Genomic DNA, 16,767 nt, shown 5'->3' on the forward strand with positions numbered 1-16,767 from the left:
ACCCCGTGGTGCCTGGGGTGCCACACCTCTGATGAGGACCTGGCTGGCTCCAGCAGGAAGAGGGTTACTGTGGCTCAGGTGAACCAGCGCATGAGGTCAGAGGCTCTGACAAGGGAGTGGCTTCCCTGTTCCTGCTTCTGCCTGAGATCAGGGCTGTTAGCAGAAAGGTGCCTCTTTGAGCATATGAGGATCTCTGAGGCCAGAGAGGTCATTTTCTTCTGGTCTCCTTTTAAGGATGAGTTGTATCATCATCACAGCTGCTGTATACTGAGCATGTGCTGTATACACTCTCCAGGCCTCTTTGCTTCCTTGTGTCCTTTGGGATGGAGTTGGAGGGATCCACTCTATCCCCTTGGGATGGTGGACAAACCGTGTCCCTCTTTATATTTTCCCGCATTTGTGCAGAAGCTGTGCAGCCTAACTCTGCAGGCTCCTTCCTTATCCCAGTCTCTGTTGTATGTAAGGTTTTTTTTTTTTTTTTTGGCAGGGGACAGGGTCTCACTCTGTTGCCCAGGCTGGAGTGCAGTGGGACAGTCATAACTCACTGCAGCCCCACTCTCCCTGTCGCAAGTGATCCTCACACCTCTGCCTCCCTGGTAGTTGGGACTATAGGCAGGTGCCACCAGGCCTGGCTAATCGTTTCTGTATTCTGTGTAGAGACAGGGTTTAACCATGTTGCCCAGGCTGATCTCCAGCTCCTGAGCTCAAACAGTCCACTGCCTTGGCCTCCCAAAGTGCTGGGATTATAGGCATGAGCCACCGTACCCAACTCCAATCTCTTTAAATAATGAATAATAATAGTGTTATGAGGACAATTACTGATGGAGGTGTTGACCATTATGTGATCTCATTTAATCCTCACAAAAGCATGTGAAATACCTACCCTTCCTTTTTTTTTTTGATGGAATCCCACTCTGTCTCCAAGATCTTGGCTCACTGCAACCTCCGCCTCCTGGGTTCAAGCAATTCTTCTGCCTCCACCTCCCAAGTAGCTGGGACTATGGGCACCTGCCACCCACCCAGCTCATTTTTGTGTGTGTATTTTTAGTAGAAGCGAGGTTTCACCATATTAGCCAGGGTGGTCTCGATCTCCTGACCTTGTGACCCGCCCACCTCAGCCTCCCAAAGTGCTAGGATTACAAGCATGAGCCACCATGCCTGCCTGCTTCCATTTTATGGATGAGGCAGCTGAGTCTCAGAGAGGTAGAGTGAGTTGCCCAAGGTCATACAGCTAGTACAGGTGGAGATGGCTGGCTCTGGAAGTCCCTGTTCTGAATAGTTGTACAGAGGGACACAGACAAAGAGAGGAGACTTGGGGCCCCCAGCTGCCACTCCTGCATGTCATGCCCTGACCGCAGTGTCCTCTGAACTCCTAACTGGTGATTATGCTGGGTAAAATTGGGATCTGGGAGAAGTGAAGGCAGGTGGTATTTTCTGAATTTAGGAGATTGTAGAGCGTTTTTCTCTAATGAGGCCAGGTAAGTCTTCTTCAGGGGAGGAGCCCACAGGGACTCATTTGGGAACCAACCCCTGTGTGTGCAGGTGGCTGTGCTGAGAGCTGGTGATAGGGCAGGGTGACTCAGTGGAAGGCTCCCTCTCGGACTCAGAGGCACATTTTAGAGCTTCATTGCTGGAGGCTGAAAAGCACAGCCTAGGTCCTTCTGTGTATCTTGCAGAGATGAAAGTAAGGGGCATTTCGAACCAGCAGGTAGACCCTCCCCACATGTGCACACGTGCACCTCATGGATTACATGTCCCCTTACAGCCTGGCCCCTGGGTTGGCCACTGGAATTGCCATTCCTTTTTAGACTTAGATTTGGGAGGCAGTGTGTCAGTCTGGAATGAGGGCAAGTACATGAAAGCCTTAAGTTCTGTCTTATGTTGGGTTCCCTAGAAGGAGAGCTTGAGACAGGAATTCTGAAAGTGATTGATTTAGCTGGGCATGATGGCTCACACCTGTAATTGCAGCACTTCAGGAGGCTAAGATGGGTGGATCACGAGGTTAGGAGTTTGAGACCAGCCTGACCATTATGGTGAAACCCTGTCTACTAAAACTACAAAAATTAGCCGGGCGTGGTGGCACTCGCCTGTAATCCCAACTACCCAGGAGACTGAGGCAGGAGAATCGCTTGAACCCAGGAGGCAGAGGTTGCAGTGAACAGAGATCTCACCACTGCACTTCAGCCTGGCGACAGAGCAAGACCCTGGTGACAGAGCATCAAAACAAACAAACAAAAACAAAAGGAATTGCATTTAATACTCTGATAAATGTATCACTTATTGTAAAGTTTAAAAACTGTAGGGCCGCGCGGTGGCTCAAGCCTGTAATCCCAGCGCTTTGGGAGGCCGAGGCGGGTGGATCACGAGGTCAAGAGATCGAGACCATCCTGGTCAACATGGTGAAACCTGGTCTCTACTAAAAATACAAAAAATTAGCTGGGCATTGTGGTGCGTGCCTGTAGTCCCAGCTACTCAGGAGGCTGAGGCAGGAGAATTGCCTGAACCCAGGAGGTGGAGGTTGCGGTGAGCCGAGATCACGCCATTGCACTCCAGCCTGGGTAACAAGAGCGAAACTCCGTCTCAAAAAAAAAAAAAAAAAACCAACTGTAAGTGGAACCATCACAAATGAAACCATCCTATGTTGGAGACTATTTTTGCAGTTTGTTTATTGCTATATTGTAAGCTATTATGTGAATATGCCACAATTTATGTATCAAGTGTAGTGCTGATGGACGTCTGATGGTTTCCAGGTTCTGACTATTAAGGAGGAAGCTATTGCAAACATTCACATATAAGTCTTTCTTAGATCCAAGCATTCATTGCCATTGAGTAGATACCTAGGAGTAGAATTGCCAGGTCTTAAGTTAGGAGTAGAGATTCAGCTTTTTTTTTTTTTTTTTTTTAGACAGAGTCTCACTCTGTCACCCAGGCGGGAGTGCAGTGGTGCTCTCTCAGCTCACTGCAACCTCCGCCTCCCGGGTTCAAGCGATTCTCCTGCTTCAGCCTATCGAGTAGCTGGGATTACAGGTGCATGCCATCACGCCAGGCTAACTTTTGTATTTTTTTAGTAGAGACGGAGTTTCACCATCTTGGTCAGGCTGGTCTCGAACTCCTGACCTCATGATCCACCTGCCTCGGCCTCCCAAAGTGCTGGGATTACAGGCATGAGCTACTGCACCTGGCCAAGATTCAGCTTTAATTGTCCTGCCAGTCTTCCAAAATGTTCGTGCCAACTTGAAAGCAGCTTTAGTTCCACATTCTTGTCACCACTTGGTAATGCCAGTCTGTAATTTTAACCATTGTGGAAGACGTGGAGTAGTATAGTATTTTATAATCTATATGGTGTATAGTGTACACACACACACACACACACACACACACGCAGAATGCGCGCACATTAGGGTCTTGCTCTGTCACACAGGCTGGAGTGCACTGGCGCAATCATGGCTCACTGCAGGCTTGACCTTCTGGGTTCAATCCATCCACCTCAGCCTCCTGGGTAGCTGAGACTACAAGCATGCACCGCTATGCCTAGCTAACTTTTTAATTTTTTGCAAAGACAGGGTCTCACCATATTGCTTAGAATCGTCTCAAACTCCTGGCTCAAGTGATCCGCTCTCCTCAGCCTCCCAAAGTGCTGGGATTGTAGGTATGAGCCCTTGCACCTGGCCTTGAGTAGTATGGTATCTCATTGGATTTGCTTTGTTTTTTTTAATGTAGCTTTTGTTTTGTTTTGTTTGAGACAAGTCTGGCCCAGGCTGGAGTGCAATGGCACAATCTTGGCTTACTGCAACCTCTGCCTCCCGGGTTCAAGCGATTTTCATGCCTCAGCCTCCCAAGTAGCTGGGATTACAGGTTCACGCCACTATGCCTGGATAATTTTTGTATATTTAGTAAAGCTGAGGTTTCACCGTGTTGGCCAGCCTGGTCTGGAACTCCTGGTCTCAAGTGATCTGCCTGCCTCAGCCTCCCAAAGTACTGCGATTATAGGCATGAGCCACTGCTCCTAACCCTCCTTGTATTTTTGTGTTTTTCCAATGACCAGTGAAGTTGAGCTTTTTTTTCATGTCCTTATTGGTCACATGGACCTTTTTTTTCTCTCTCTGTGTGTGTGTGTGTGTGTATATATATAGTGCTCATTTGAGTGTTTTGTGCTTAAAAGAAGAAAATAAAACTGAGTTATCTTTTTTCTTACTGACTTGTGGTTCTTTATATTTCTGAATAGAGTGCTTTGTGAAATATGTGTATGTATGTGCATGCAGGTGTGTATATACATGTATATACATGTATGTGTGTGTACATATATGTATCTATGTCTATGTATATGTATATACTTTTTTTTTTTTTGAGATGGAGTCTCACTCTGTCGCCCAGGCTGGAGTGCAGTGGTACCATCTCAGCTCACCACAACCTCTGCCTCCCATGTTCAAGCAGTTCTTCTGCCTCCGCCTCCCGAGTAGCTGGGACTACAGGCATGTGCCACTATGCCCGGCTAATTTTTTTTTTTGTATATTTAGTAGAGGCGGGGTTTCACCATGTTAGCCAGGATGGTCTCGATCTCTTGACCTCGTGATCCGCTCGCCTTGGCCTCCCACAGTGCTGGGATTACAGGTGTGAGCCACCGTGCCAGGCATATATACATATTTTTAATCCCAGTCTATGACTTGGTTATGTCATTCTTAATGGTGTCTTCTAATGAACAGAAGTTTCACTTAAGATGAATCTATTCCGTGTTTTCCTCTAGAAATATTGTGAAGATTTTCACTGAAAGATTTTTGTGTAGGAGATGAAATGTTTGCAGTCGCATTTTGGAAAGTTGGTGCCTGCCCCAGTGTGGATGTGGCCATGGGGGAGGCTGATAGAGTCCTCCAAGCAGAAGGTGGTGGTCTGGACTGGGGTGAGGGGAGACTGGCCCAGGGAGTAGATGGAGGGAACGGGGGATGTGGAGAGATATTCAGAGGCGGACTGAATAGGATTAGAGTGGGGCATGATCTCTTAGAATCCTTCAGGGCACTTTCTATTTTAAAAAATGCTAACTCAGGAGTCCCTGGAGCAGAACATCTTGCCAGGCCTGTCCAGCCTGTCTCCCACACTGGGCAGGCCTGAGCGGCTGTTGGTTTTCAGATAACACCTGCTGTGTGGTCCTGTTGGCCCGTAACACAGGATTCCTGTAGCTGGGAGAACCTGCATTTATAGCATCCTCGGACTAAAGCAATTTTTATATTATGTAAATAAGTATATATTTTTATGTTATATAAATATCCAATATAAAATACATAATCATATATGAGTATATGCATTTCTATACATATACAGACATACATACATATATATACACACACATATTGCATCGTGAATCAGGAACTCTAATTCTAGTGGTAATTCTGACTGGCAAGTGTCCCACCTCTGGTTAGGAAAACCATTTCTCCTATTTCCCATTGTCCTGCCCTAAAAAACAAGCAGGCTTGCCTTATTTTTGGAGTTAGCATTTGTCACGGAGGTGCTGTGGTTTAATGGTCCAGGAAGAAAACCACTTAGGAGTTGTTGCTCCTGGTAACCGTTGGTAACCTGTGGGGAGGGGAAGCTAAGCATGTTCAGCTGTTTTAGGTTGGGCTCCCCCAGAAGCAGGCCCAGAGGCAAGGATGGAAACCTGAATGGCTTTTTCGGGAGCTGACCCCAGCAGCACTGTTGGATGAGAATCGAAAGTGAGACAGGGAAGCCAAGAGGCCATACAGGGTGTGTTACGAAAACCACACACCTCAGGCTTCTCCCCAGAGGAGGGAGGGAGCTGGGGTGTTGATACGCCAACTTCCTTCATCTTTGGTGGAGGGCTGCTCTGGGGCATTAATTGGCTGCAGTTCTGTCCCGAGCTGCTCCCACAGCCAAAAACCAAGCCTTCAGCCAGAAAAACAGCAGATGTCCTTGGGCCATCTTCTGCTTCTAGAGGTGAAGACTGCAGTGTTCTTAGGTTCCCTTCTGCATCTAGAGGTGAACGCTGAGGGCAAAGGGCTGGGCACCAGTGGCAGCTGCAGAACACTCCTTGAGAAACATTTGGATGCTGTGACATTTGTATGTTTGAAAATTTAGTCCGTTGAACTTTATGTTTTAACTTCATGGTCTTTTTTTTTTTTAGACAAGGTCTCACTCTGTGACCCAGGCTTGAGTGCAGTGAGGCCATCTCAGCTCACTGCAACTGCCCCTTCTGGGGATCAAGCGATTCTCCAGTCTCAGCCTCCCGAGTAGTTGGGACTACAGGCACAAGCCTCCCACGCCCAGCTAATTTTTGTAGAGATGAGGTTTTGCTGTGTTGCCCAGGGTGGTCTCGAACTCCTGAGCTCAAAGTGATTCACCTGCGGCGCCCTCCCAAAGTGCTGGGATTACAGGCCTGAGCCAGTGTGTGCGGCCCCTTTGGCATTTTTAAAAAAACTTTCTTTTCCCATCTTACTACAAACACATTCATTTATCAGAAGGCAACACAGCAAAGGAATCAAGAGAGTGGCTTCATGGTCTTAGTGTCTCTGAGTCTCAATTTCCTCATCTGTAAGATGGGAGTAAAATACCTCCAAGGTTGCTGGGAGAAATCATTTTTTTGTCTGTGAAGCATTTCACATAGAAACTGGCTACATATCCAAATACAAATACTTCTCTTGTTATCATTACATAAAACTTATAACTACACGGGCCAGGCGCGGTGGCTCAAGCCTGTAATCCCAGCACTTTGGGAGGCCGAGGCGGGTGGATCATGAGGTCAAGAGATTGAGACCATCCTGGTCAACATGGTGAAACCTCGTCTCTACTAAAAATACAAAAAATTAGCTGGGCACGGTGGCGTGTGCCTGTAATCCCAGCTACTCAGGAGGCTGAGGCAGGAGAATTGCCTGAACCCAGGTGGCGGAGGTTGTGGTGAGCCGAGATCACGCCATTGCACTCCAGCCTGGGTAACAAGAGCGAAACTCCGTCTCAAAAAAAAAAAAAAAAAAAGAAAAAGAAACTTATAACTACACAAAATCAGCCATAGCCTTACCTTTTTTGGAGATAATTTTTGTAAACATTTTCACACGTGTTCCTCTAAGTCTTTCAGCATCCATACATTCAAATTTATACGCCCATCCTTCTGCCTCTATATAAAATGGAAAATAGGATTTTTTTTTTTTTTGAGACAGGGTTTCACTCTGTTGTTCAAGCTGTGGTACAATGGTTTTATTGTAGCTCACTGTAGCCTTGAACTCCTGGGCTCCAGTGATCCTCCCACCTGAGCCTCCCGAGTAGCTGGGTCTGCAGGTGCACACCAGCACGCCTGGCTAATTGCTGTATTTTTTGTAGAGATGGCGGGGTGGGTCTCACTATGTTGCCCAAGCTGGTCTTGAACTCCTGGCCTTAAGTGAGGGCTTGGCTTCCCGAAGCACTGGGATGACAAGTGTGAGCCACCATGCCCAACTGAAATGGGCTCTTCATGTTCATATTGTACCTCTAAATGTGTTACATTTAACTTTTATTTATTTGGCTAGCTAATACATTCGATTCAAAGTGAAAAGACGCCAAAGTGTGGACACTAAAAATTCTCTCTGCCGTCTCTGTTCCTCCATCTGCCCATTTCCCTGCCCTTCAGGGAACACATTTAAAACTTAGTTTTAATTTATTTTACTTCCCCCCAAACTCTTTGTAACAGCTTTTAGCTGAAAGCGTAGAAGATTTGATTGTACTCATTTTTTTTGAGACAGAGTTTTGCTCTTGTCACCCGGGCTGGAGTGCAGTGGCACAATCTCAGGAGAATTGCCTGAACCCAGGAGGCAGAGGTCGCGGTGAGCCGAGATCCTGCCGTTGCACTCCAGCCTGGGTAACAAGAGCAAAACTCCGTCTCAAAAAAAAAGAAAAGAAAAGAAAAAAAACACTCTTAAAATTGGCAGTTGAGTGCTCTAGTTGCACAGGTGTCACTTCAAGTACTCCACAGGCACACGAGGCTAGGTACCCCACTGGAGAGCATGCAGAGTTCTCCTGGACAGCACTGTATTACCCCATTATACAGATGTGAAACTGAGGCTCAGAGAGAGAGAGTCACTTGGGTGGGAAAACTTAGATCTTGGTGCTCAAAAGTTAGATCTTCTAGCTGCATTCTCTGCCTTCTCAAAACAGGAAGACACAGGGCTGATGGTCCAACCCCAGACCCAGCCTTCTTTCTTTTTTTTTTTTTTCAGACAGAGTCTTGTTCTGTCTCCAGGTGCCAGGCTGGAGTGCAGTGGCAGGATCTCGGCTCACTGCAACCTCCGCCTCCCTGGTTCAAGTGATTCTCCTGCCTCAGCCTCTCCAGTAGCTGGGACTATAGGCGTGCGCTACCACACCCAGCTGACTTTTGCACTTTTGGTAGAGATGGGGTTTCACCATGTTGGCCAGGATGGTCTCAGTCTCCTGAGTTCATGATGTACCTGCCTCGGCCTCCCAAAGTGCTGGGATTACAGACGTGAGCCACCACGTCCACCCTCTTTTTTCTTCTTTTTCTGAGGCACAGTCTCCCTCCGTCACCCAGGCTGGATGGAGTGCAATGGCATGATTTTGGCTCACTGCAAACTCCGCCTCCCAGGTTCAAGTGATTCTTCTGCCTCAGCCTCCCGAGTAGCTGGGACTGCAGGTGTCCGCCACCATGCCTGGCTAGTTTTTTGTATTTTCAGTAGAGATGGGGTTTCATCATGTTGGCCAGACTGGTCTCAAACTCCTGACCTCAGGTGATCCACACACCTCAGCCTCCCAAAGTGCTGGGATTACAGGCATGAGCCACTGCGCCTGGCCTTTATGTCATTTTAAATGAACTGATATTTAAATTTTAGTAACTACATGGGAAGTACAGTACCAGGACCTACTTCCCAGGACTTGATGCTGTTAAATGCTTAACAATTAGCAATGGGAGAATTGAGGTGTCTGGTGGCCCTGGGGGGCTGACTTCACGAGCTGTGGGCTTCAGGGTTATTCAGGTAGCTATTATTCAGCTCAACACTGCCTCCTTCGGGAAGCCCTCCCTTTTATCCCCAGCCAAGTTAAGCTCTGTATTCATTTCCTATGGTGCTGTAACAGATTCTTACAAATGAGTAGTTTAAACAAATTTCTTACTTTACAGCTGTGGCGGTCGACATGAGTGTGTCCCTTCTGAGGCTCTTGGGGATAATCCAATCCTTGCCTCTTCTGGCTTCTGGAGGCTGTGTCATTCCTTGGATTTCGGCCTCACATCCCTGTTTCTGTCCTTACATCCTCTCTGACTCTGCCTTTCCTGCCTTTCTCTTATAAGGACCCTCGTGGTGACACTGGGCTCAGAGGATCCAGGATAATCTTCCTGTCTCAAGAGCCTTAACTTAATCACATCTGCAAAGTCCCTTTTCCTGTGAAGGCAGTGTATCTGTGGGTTTTGGGGATTAGGACACAGACATCTTTAGGAGGCATTAATTCTGTTTACTGCAGTCTCTCCTTCCTGTGGGTTTTATTCATGCCTCTGAGCCCCACACTGCTGCGGTCACCATCTGTGGCCATGCCTGCCTCCTGGACCGGACCATGCCTCAAGGACAAGGACGTTCTGCCCCCAAAACTTGCCAGAATACCTGCTCTGAGCTGGGTGGGACCTGTGCTACCCTGGAGTTAGAAGGTCGGCTAGTGTTGAGGGAGGAGGCGGGACTCGACTCTGGAGGTGGGGCTCAGACTCTGGACCAGCCTGAAACAGGGAACAGGCGAAAGCCCCTCTCCATAAGACATGTCTACCAGTGCAGTGTCCGTTTATTGTTACCATGGCAACACAGTTGTTATGGCCCCTTTCCATGGCAACTACCTGATGACCCGGAAGTGAGCATTCCTTTTCTAGAAATTGTTGCATAATTTTCCCATTGACTTGCATGTAATTAAAAGTGGGTATAAACATGACTGCAGAACTGCCTCTGAGCTGCCACTCTGGGTGCACTGCCTATGGGGTAGCCCTGCTCTGCTGCTGTACCCTACTGCTTCAAGAAAAGTTGCGGTTGGCCGGATGTGGTGGCTCATGTCTGTAATCCCAGCACTTTGGGAGGCCGAGGTGGGTGGATCATCTGAGGTCAGGAGTTTCAACCAGCCTGGTCAACATGGTGAAACCCCGTCTCTACTAAAATTACAAAAATTAGCCACGCGTGGTGGCAGGTGCCTGTAATCCCAGCTACTCGGGAGGCTGAGGCAGGAGAATATCTTGAACTGGGGAGGTGGAGGTTGCAGTGAGTTGGGATTGCGCCACTGCACTCCAGCCTGGGAGACGGTGCGAGACTCCATCTCAAAAAAAAGCAAATGTAACGCCATTGGCTCCCCAGTTCTTTCCCGGACAAAGTCAAGAACCTGCCAGGCCAAACCCCAATTTTGGGGCTTGTCTGCCCTGCCTCAGCTCACTATGTGGTTGGCCACTGTAAATCACTTTGCCTTTCCAAACCTCAATTTACCACCCTGTAAAATGGGGTTAATAATAGTATCAACCCCAGGAGGGTCATTGAGGGTATTAACAGACATGTACGTAGGGCCTTTGGTATGTCACCGGCACTTGGATAGCACTTAATAACACAGCAACTATTTTTTTTTTTTGAGATGGAGTTTCACTCTTGTTACCTGGGCTGGAGTGCAATGGCACGATCTCGGCTCACTACAACCTCCACCTCCTGGGTTCAGGCAATTCTCCTGCCTCAGCCTCCTGAGTAGCTGGGATTACAGGCACACGCCACCATGCCCAGCTAATTTTTTGTATTTTTAGTAGAGACGGGGTTTCACCATGTTGACCAGGATGGTCTCGATCTCTTGACCTCGTCATCCACCTGCCTCCCAAAGTGCTGGGATTACAGGCTTGAGCCACCGCGCCCGGACAACACAGCAACTATTGATGCTTCGCAGATGAACAGGGTGGGATTTAGATTGAGGCCACCTGCGTTCAAACCCTGGCTCCACCATATGGGCCACTTGCTACACCTCCCTTGTGGTCCTTATTCATGAAATGGGCCTCATCATGAGACCCAGCCTCAGAGGGTGGGTTAAATGGGGAGATTCATTTAATGTGCTGTCTGGAACAAAATCAGTGTTAATGATTTAAGGATGATAATGACTAATACCAGACTTTCCCAGGACCCGGCACTTACGGATCTAAGGACAGTGCAGCCAAATAAACTTGGAATGGTTCACTGAGTTCCCTTTTTGTGGTTAGGGCAAGTGTGTCTCTTCAGCTGGATGGAGGCCTGGGAATGGGCCTGTTGTCATGCTCCGAGGCTGGCGGTGCCAGGCCCTGATGGGTTCATGGAGCCTTGGACTTCGGTGTGGGAGGAGGAGGAGCCAGACGGTTGCCTGAAGGATGTGGGAGGCTCAGAGATCCTCCTGGGGAAACAAGGAGAGGACCTGTCAGCTGTCACTTTGTCATTTTGGGTTTATTGGTGTAGATGGCACAGAAACGGAAATGGGGAGTGGAGGGGAGGGTGCTGTGTGCTGCAGACAGAGATGGAACCAAGACATAGCACCAGGACATGGGCTCAGTCTCAACTACCCTTCAGGCTTTTCTTGCCTCCTGGCTTAAGGGGATGTTGTTTGGTGTTTATATTTCTTGGCACCTTCCCTTCCCTAGATTTTTTTTTTTTTTTTTGAGACAGAGTCTTACTCTGTCACCCAGGCTGGAGTGCAGTGGTACAATCTCACCTCACTGCAACCTCTGCCTCTCCCAGGTTCAAGTGATTCTCCTGTCTCAGCCTCCCAAGTAGCTGGGATTACAGGCATATGCCACCACACTTGGCTAATTTTTTGTGTTTTTAGTAGAGATGGGGTTTCACCATGTTGGTCAGGCTGGTCTCGAACTCCTGATCTCAGGTGATCTTCCTACCTCAGCCTCCCGAAGTGCTGCAATTACAGGTATGAGCCACCTCACCTGGGCCCCTTCCCCACTTTTAATCAAGACCTGTACAGGTGACAGACTTGTATGGATCCCAGGCCAGACCTACCCAGTTGAACAACATCCACTTAGCAAATTGTCCCTCATCACCCCCTCCCTAGCTGTGAAATGACACGATTCAACAGTGGATAAAGGCAGACTTCTGGGCCGGGCGCGGTGGCTCATGCCTGTAATCCCAGAACTTTGGGAGGCCCAGGCGGGCGGATCATGAGGTTAGGATATCGAAACCAGTCTGGCTAACACAGCAAAACCTTGTCTCTACTAAAAATAGGCTGAGGCAGGTGGATCACGAGATCAAGAGATTGAGACCATCCTGGTCAACATGGTGAAACCCCGTCTCTACTAAAAATACAAAAAATTAGCTGGGCATAGTGGCGCGTGCCTGTAATCCCAGCTACTCAGGAGGCTGAGGCAGGAGAATTGCCTGAACCCAGGAGGCGGAGGTTGTAGTGAGCAGAGATCGTGCCATTGCATTCCAGCCTGGGTAACAAGAGCAAAAATCTGTCTCAAAAAAAAAAAAAAAGCCAGTTGTGGCACACACCTGTAGTCCCAACTCCTCAGGAGGCTGAGGCAGGAGAATCGCTTGAACCCGGCAGGCGGAGGTTGCAGTGAGTCAAGATTGCGCCACTGTACCGCTGCCTGGGTGACAGAGTGAGATTCTGTCTTAAAAAAAAAAAAAAGGTGGATTCCCTTGAATTACTGCCTCTCCCAGATTGTTTCGTTAGAAAGCTACTGCTTCAGATCTTAAACTAGACAGTTCCCCTCTTCCTGCACCCCTGCAATTTCATCAACTCACAAATATATCTGCGAGTCTTTATATTCTGTTTGCACATTCATTGCGCATTTGTAGAGACCCGTTATGTACCGAGTCTGCTGGTAGATGTTTTACACGCACTATCTTCTTTCATCCTCAGATTTGAGGTAGGTGTCTTTGATGTCACTCATAAAGAAACTGGTTTTTGAGAAGTGCAGTGGCTCCGTTAAAGCCACCACAGCCACTCTGTGCACTTAGAAGACATCTGCCCGCTGAATCCATCTGCACCAAACTCCCTGTGTCCATTAGGATTATTTTTGCCTGCATGTAATAGAAACTCAAAGTAACAATGGCTTAAGTGGGTAGAGTTTATTGTTTTTCACATAAAAAATTGAGAGGAGAGCAGTTCAGAGTTACATTAGTGGTTTAACTATAATATATCAGGTTATTTTCTGTGTCACTATCCTTAAACAGGCTTGTGGTCTCTTGGTCCCAAGATGTTTGTCATGACTCCAGGCATCATATCCTTGTTCCAGGTAGGAATGAGAGGCAGTATCACAAGCTGCATCTGCCTGGATTTTTTTTTGTTTGTTTGTTTTGAGACAGTTTCACTCTGTTGCCAGACTGGAGTGTAATGGCGCGATGTCAGCTCACCGCAACCTCTGCCTCCTGGGTTCAAGCAGTTCTCCTGCCTCAGCTTCCTGAGAAGCTGGGACTATAGGTGTCTGCCACCATACCTGGGTAAATTTGTATTTTTAGTAGAGACAGGGTTTCACCATGTGGGCCAAGCTGTTGTTGAACTGCTGACTTTAGGTGATCTGTCCACCTTGGCCTCCCAAAGTGTTGGGATTATAGGCGTGGGCCACTGTGCCCGGCTCACATCTAACTTTTAATAGCAAAGCAAAAACCTCCCTAGAAGTCTTCCCCATTTGCCCTTAAGATCTTAAATATTTTTTAAAAATCAAAATTGGGTCACATGGCCACTTTTAGCTGCAAAGGAAGCTGAAAAAAGCAAGTCTCTGGCTTGTTAGTTTTAAGGAGGGAAGCTGTCAGAGAGCGTGCATCTGTACTGTGGACGCCAATGTCATGTTCTTTCCACTTTCCTGATGATTTCCCTGTTCAGATTAAAGAAACAAAAACCTCATTAGTCACTACCGTGTCCACTTAACCCCTGTACTGTTGTGCTTTATTTTTAAACCTTTCCTTTTCGTTTTTTTTGGAGACAGAGTCTCACTCTGTCGCCCAGGCTGGAGTGCTGTGTCATGACCTCAGCTCACTGTAACCTCCACCACCTCCTGGGTTCAAATAATTCTCCTGCACCCGAGTAGCTGGGACTATAGAGATGCATCACCATGCCTGGCTAATTTTTGTATTTTTAATAGAGACAGGGTTTCACCATGTTGGCCAGGCTAGTGTCGAACCCCTGACCTCAGGTGATCCACCTGCCTCAGCCTCCCGAAGTGAAGTGCTGGGATTATAGGTGTGAGCCACCATGCCTGGCCACTTGTCCCTTTCTCAAAAGTTAAATATATTTGTTTTAAAAGGAACCTTTCCTAAACTCTATTGTAAACAGAAAACCAGCGTTGCTTGTTGTAAGTAGAAAAATAACAGTAAAAAAATAAATACAATAAAAAAATCAGCTGCTACTTACTACAGCAGCTAATGGTCTGAGCATGAGGCTGTTTTCTTCTGTTAAATTGGGAGATGAGCAGATGTGGAGATACAGGTGTTAAAGCCATAGTGGCACCCAGCAGAGACTGCCTAGCAACTTCTGAAAGCTCCCATGAGGATTAGAAAGGCAATCAGGCATTTGAGAGCCGTGCCTGGCTATTAGAGCCTCCTAAAGCCATCTTGTCTCCCAGGAACCCAGCCCTATCCCACTCAGTCTATCCTGTGCCAGGCACTGAGTAGGTTCTAGGAAGGGGAACTGAGAGTAGAGGGTTTTATCCTCTGGGTAGAGGGGGATGGCGTTGGATGGGTGATGTCAATCTTGTTAGAGCGAGAGCCTCAAGCTCTTCTGGGATGCAAGGCATTTTGATCAAGTCAATTACCTGGGAGGGTTGGAAGTCATTTTGGCCCAGGAAATCAGCATAGGCTTCCTGGAAGAGGCCTCCTTTAAACTGCTCTGAAAGGATGGGTGGTAATCAGGCTAATGGACGTTGTAGTGGGGGTAAAGGGCTGTCTATGAAGAAGGGATAGGATGAAAAAGACACTCAGCCGGGTGTGGTGGCTCAAGCCTGTAATCCCAGCACTTTGGGAGGCCGAGGCGGGTGGATCACGAGGTCAAGAGATTGAGACCATCCTGGTCGACATGGTGAAACCCCGTCTCTACTAAAAATGCAAAAAATTAGCTGGGCATGGTGGCGCATGCCCGTAATCCCAGCTACTGAGGAGGCTGAGGCAGAAGAGTTGCCTGAACCCAGGAGGCGGAGGTTGCGGTGAGCCGAGATCATGCCATTGCACTCCAGCCTGGGTAACAAGAGCGAAACTCCGTCTCAAAAAAAAAAAAAAAAAAAAGGACACTCAAGTCATTGTATTTGTTTGAGAATGTGAGACTGTGGTCAGGGTCTGTAGTATTGACTAGGTTGATTGTTTTGGTGGGGGGGTTGGGGGTTGGGGAAGCTTCAATACCTTGCCCAAGGCAATGGACAGTGGGAACCATTGATGATTTTAGAGCTGGGGAGTGATCAGACCGTCCCAGTATTTGGAGCTTTGCACATAAGGCAGCATTTGGACCAGTGTAAGCTAATTCTTTCAGAAATCTGTTTTTGTGCCTGGAGGGAATTATTTCTTTATTTTTCCTGTAATGCAATATGCACATCTCAGCCTCCCTAAGGAGAGCGCGTGTTATGCTTAGATTTTTCTGAGTCAAGCATTGTGCTGCTGTGTTTTATGTTGAATTGAGCTTCAGGATTGAGTTTCCTCTGCTCCAAACACCAGTTCCGGGGCTGGGTCTTCCTTCCTGCCCCGTCTTCCTACACCAGGCTGGACACACAGCTGCTGGGCTGGTCCCAGACTCACTTGTCTCTGTGAACTCTTCAAACTGCCCTTGGAAACCTAGTCAAGTTTATGATGATCCTGCCATAAAGCAGAGCCAGTAAAGCTCCAGGTGAGGGCAAGGCCTGGTTTACTGCTCATTAGATATCTTCACTGAGTCTGCCCCAGGGGAGGGATTGAGAACCCTGACCTCCTAAGCTTTGAACTGTGTCACCTTAAGTGTGATTCTGCATATATCCAAAGTTCCACAAGTAATGTGCTCCCTTTGAGCAGAATAGTCCACTTCTAGGCAAAATTTCACTTGGGAAAATAACTGTATGCGTACGTTCCATGCAATGTTGGTTTTAATGTTCACTGATTGGCAATTTGACTATTAAGGATCCAGCGGTGGGGGATCGTTATCTAAAGGAATATGATGGGAGCTGTAGAAACTGCTATATAGGGCATAAAGCTATTGTCCTGAAAGATGGTCATGACATAGTTTGAAGTGAAACAATAACAACAAAAAACAAGCTTCTAAATAGGATACATGATCTAATTCCATTTTATTTATTATTATTATTTTTGAGACGGAGTCTCACTCTGTCACCCAGGCTGGAGTGCAGTGGCACCATCTCTGCTCTCTGCAGCCTCCACCTACCAGGTTCAAGCGATTCTTCTGCCTCCGCCTCCAGCGTAGCTGGGACCACACCCAGCTAATTTTTTTGTATTTTTAGTAGAGACAGGGTTTCATTGTGTTATTGGGGATGGTCTCGATCTCCTGACCTCATGATATGCCCACCTCAGCCTCCCAAAGTGCTTGGGATTACAAGAGTGAGCCACCGCGCCTGGCCCGATTCCATTTAAATTTTGACCACGAGTTCCTGTTTTTATTGGACATGTCAATGTTGTACATCAGAATAGTGGGATTTAGGAATTTTTTTCTTTTTTTTTTTTGAGATGGAGTCTGGCATTGTCACCCAGGCTGGAGTTCAGTGGCGCGATCTCGGTTCACTGCAACCTCCACCTCCCAAGTTCAAGCAATCCTCTTGCCTTAGCTTCCCAAGTAGCTGGGATTACAGGCGCCCGCCACCACGCCCAGCTAACTTTCATATTT

General features: G+C 47.6%; 1 protein-coding gene and 1 long non-coding RNA gene across 6 annotated transcripts in view; one reads left to right on the plus strand and one right to left on the minus strand.

Moving 5' to 3' along the window:
• KIAA1671 (KIAA1671 ortholog) overlaps positions 1-16,767 on the plus strand; it is a 248,528-nt gene that overhangs the window by 45,050 nt on the left and 186,711 nt on the right. The window lies entirely within an intron of this gene.
• On the minus strand, positions 2,650-9,246 carry LOC118146286 (uncharacterized). The gene is made up of 3 exons (XR_004731911.3): positions 9,103-9,246; positions 7,025-7,120; positions 2,650-2,837 (listed from the first exon to the last, which is right to left on the minus strand). It is a non-coding gene; the product is annotated as an uncharacterized LOC118146286 (long non-coding RNA).

Source organism: Callithrix jacchus, chromosome 1, assembly GCF_049354715.1.
Source record: "Callithrix jacchus isolate 240 chromosome 1, calJac240_pri, whole genome shotgun sequence".
NCBI lineage: Eukaryota > Metazoa > Chordata > Mammalia > Primates > Cebidae > Callithrix > Callithrix jacchus.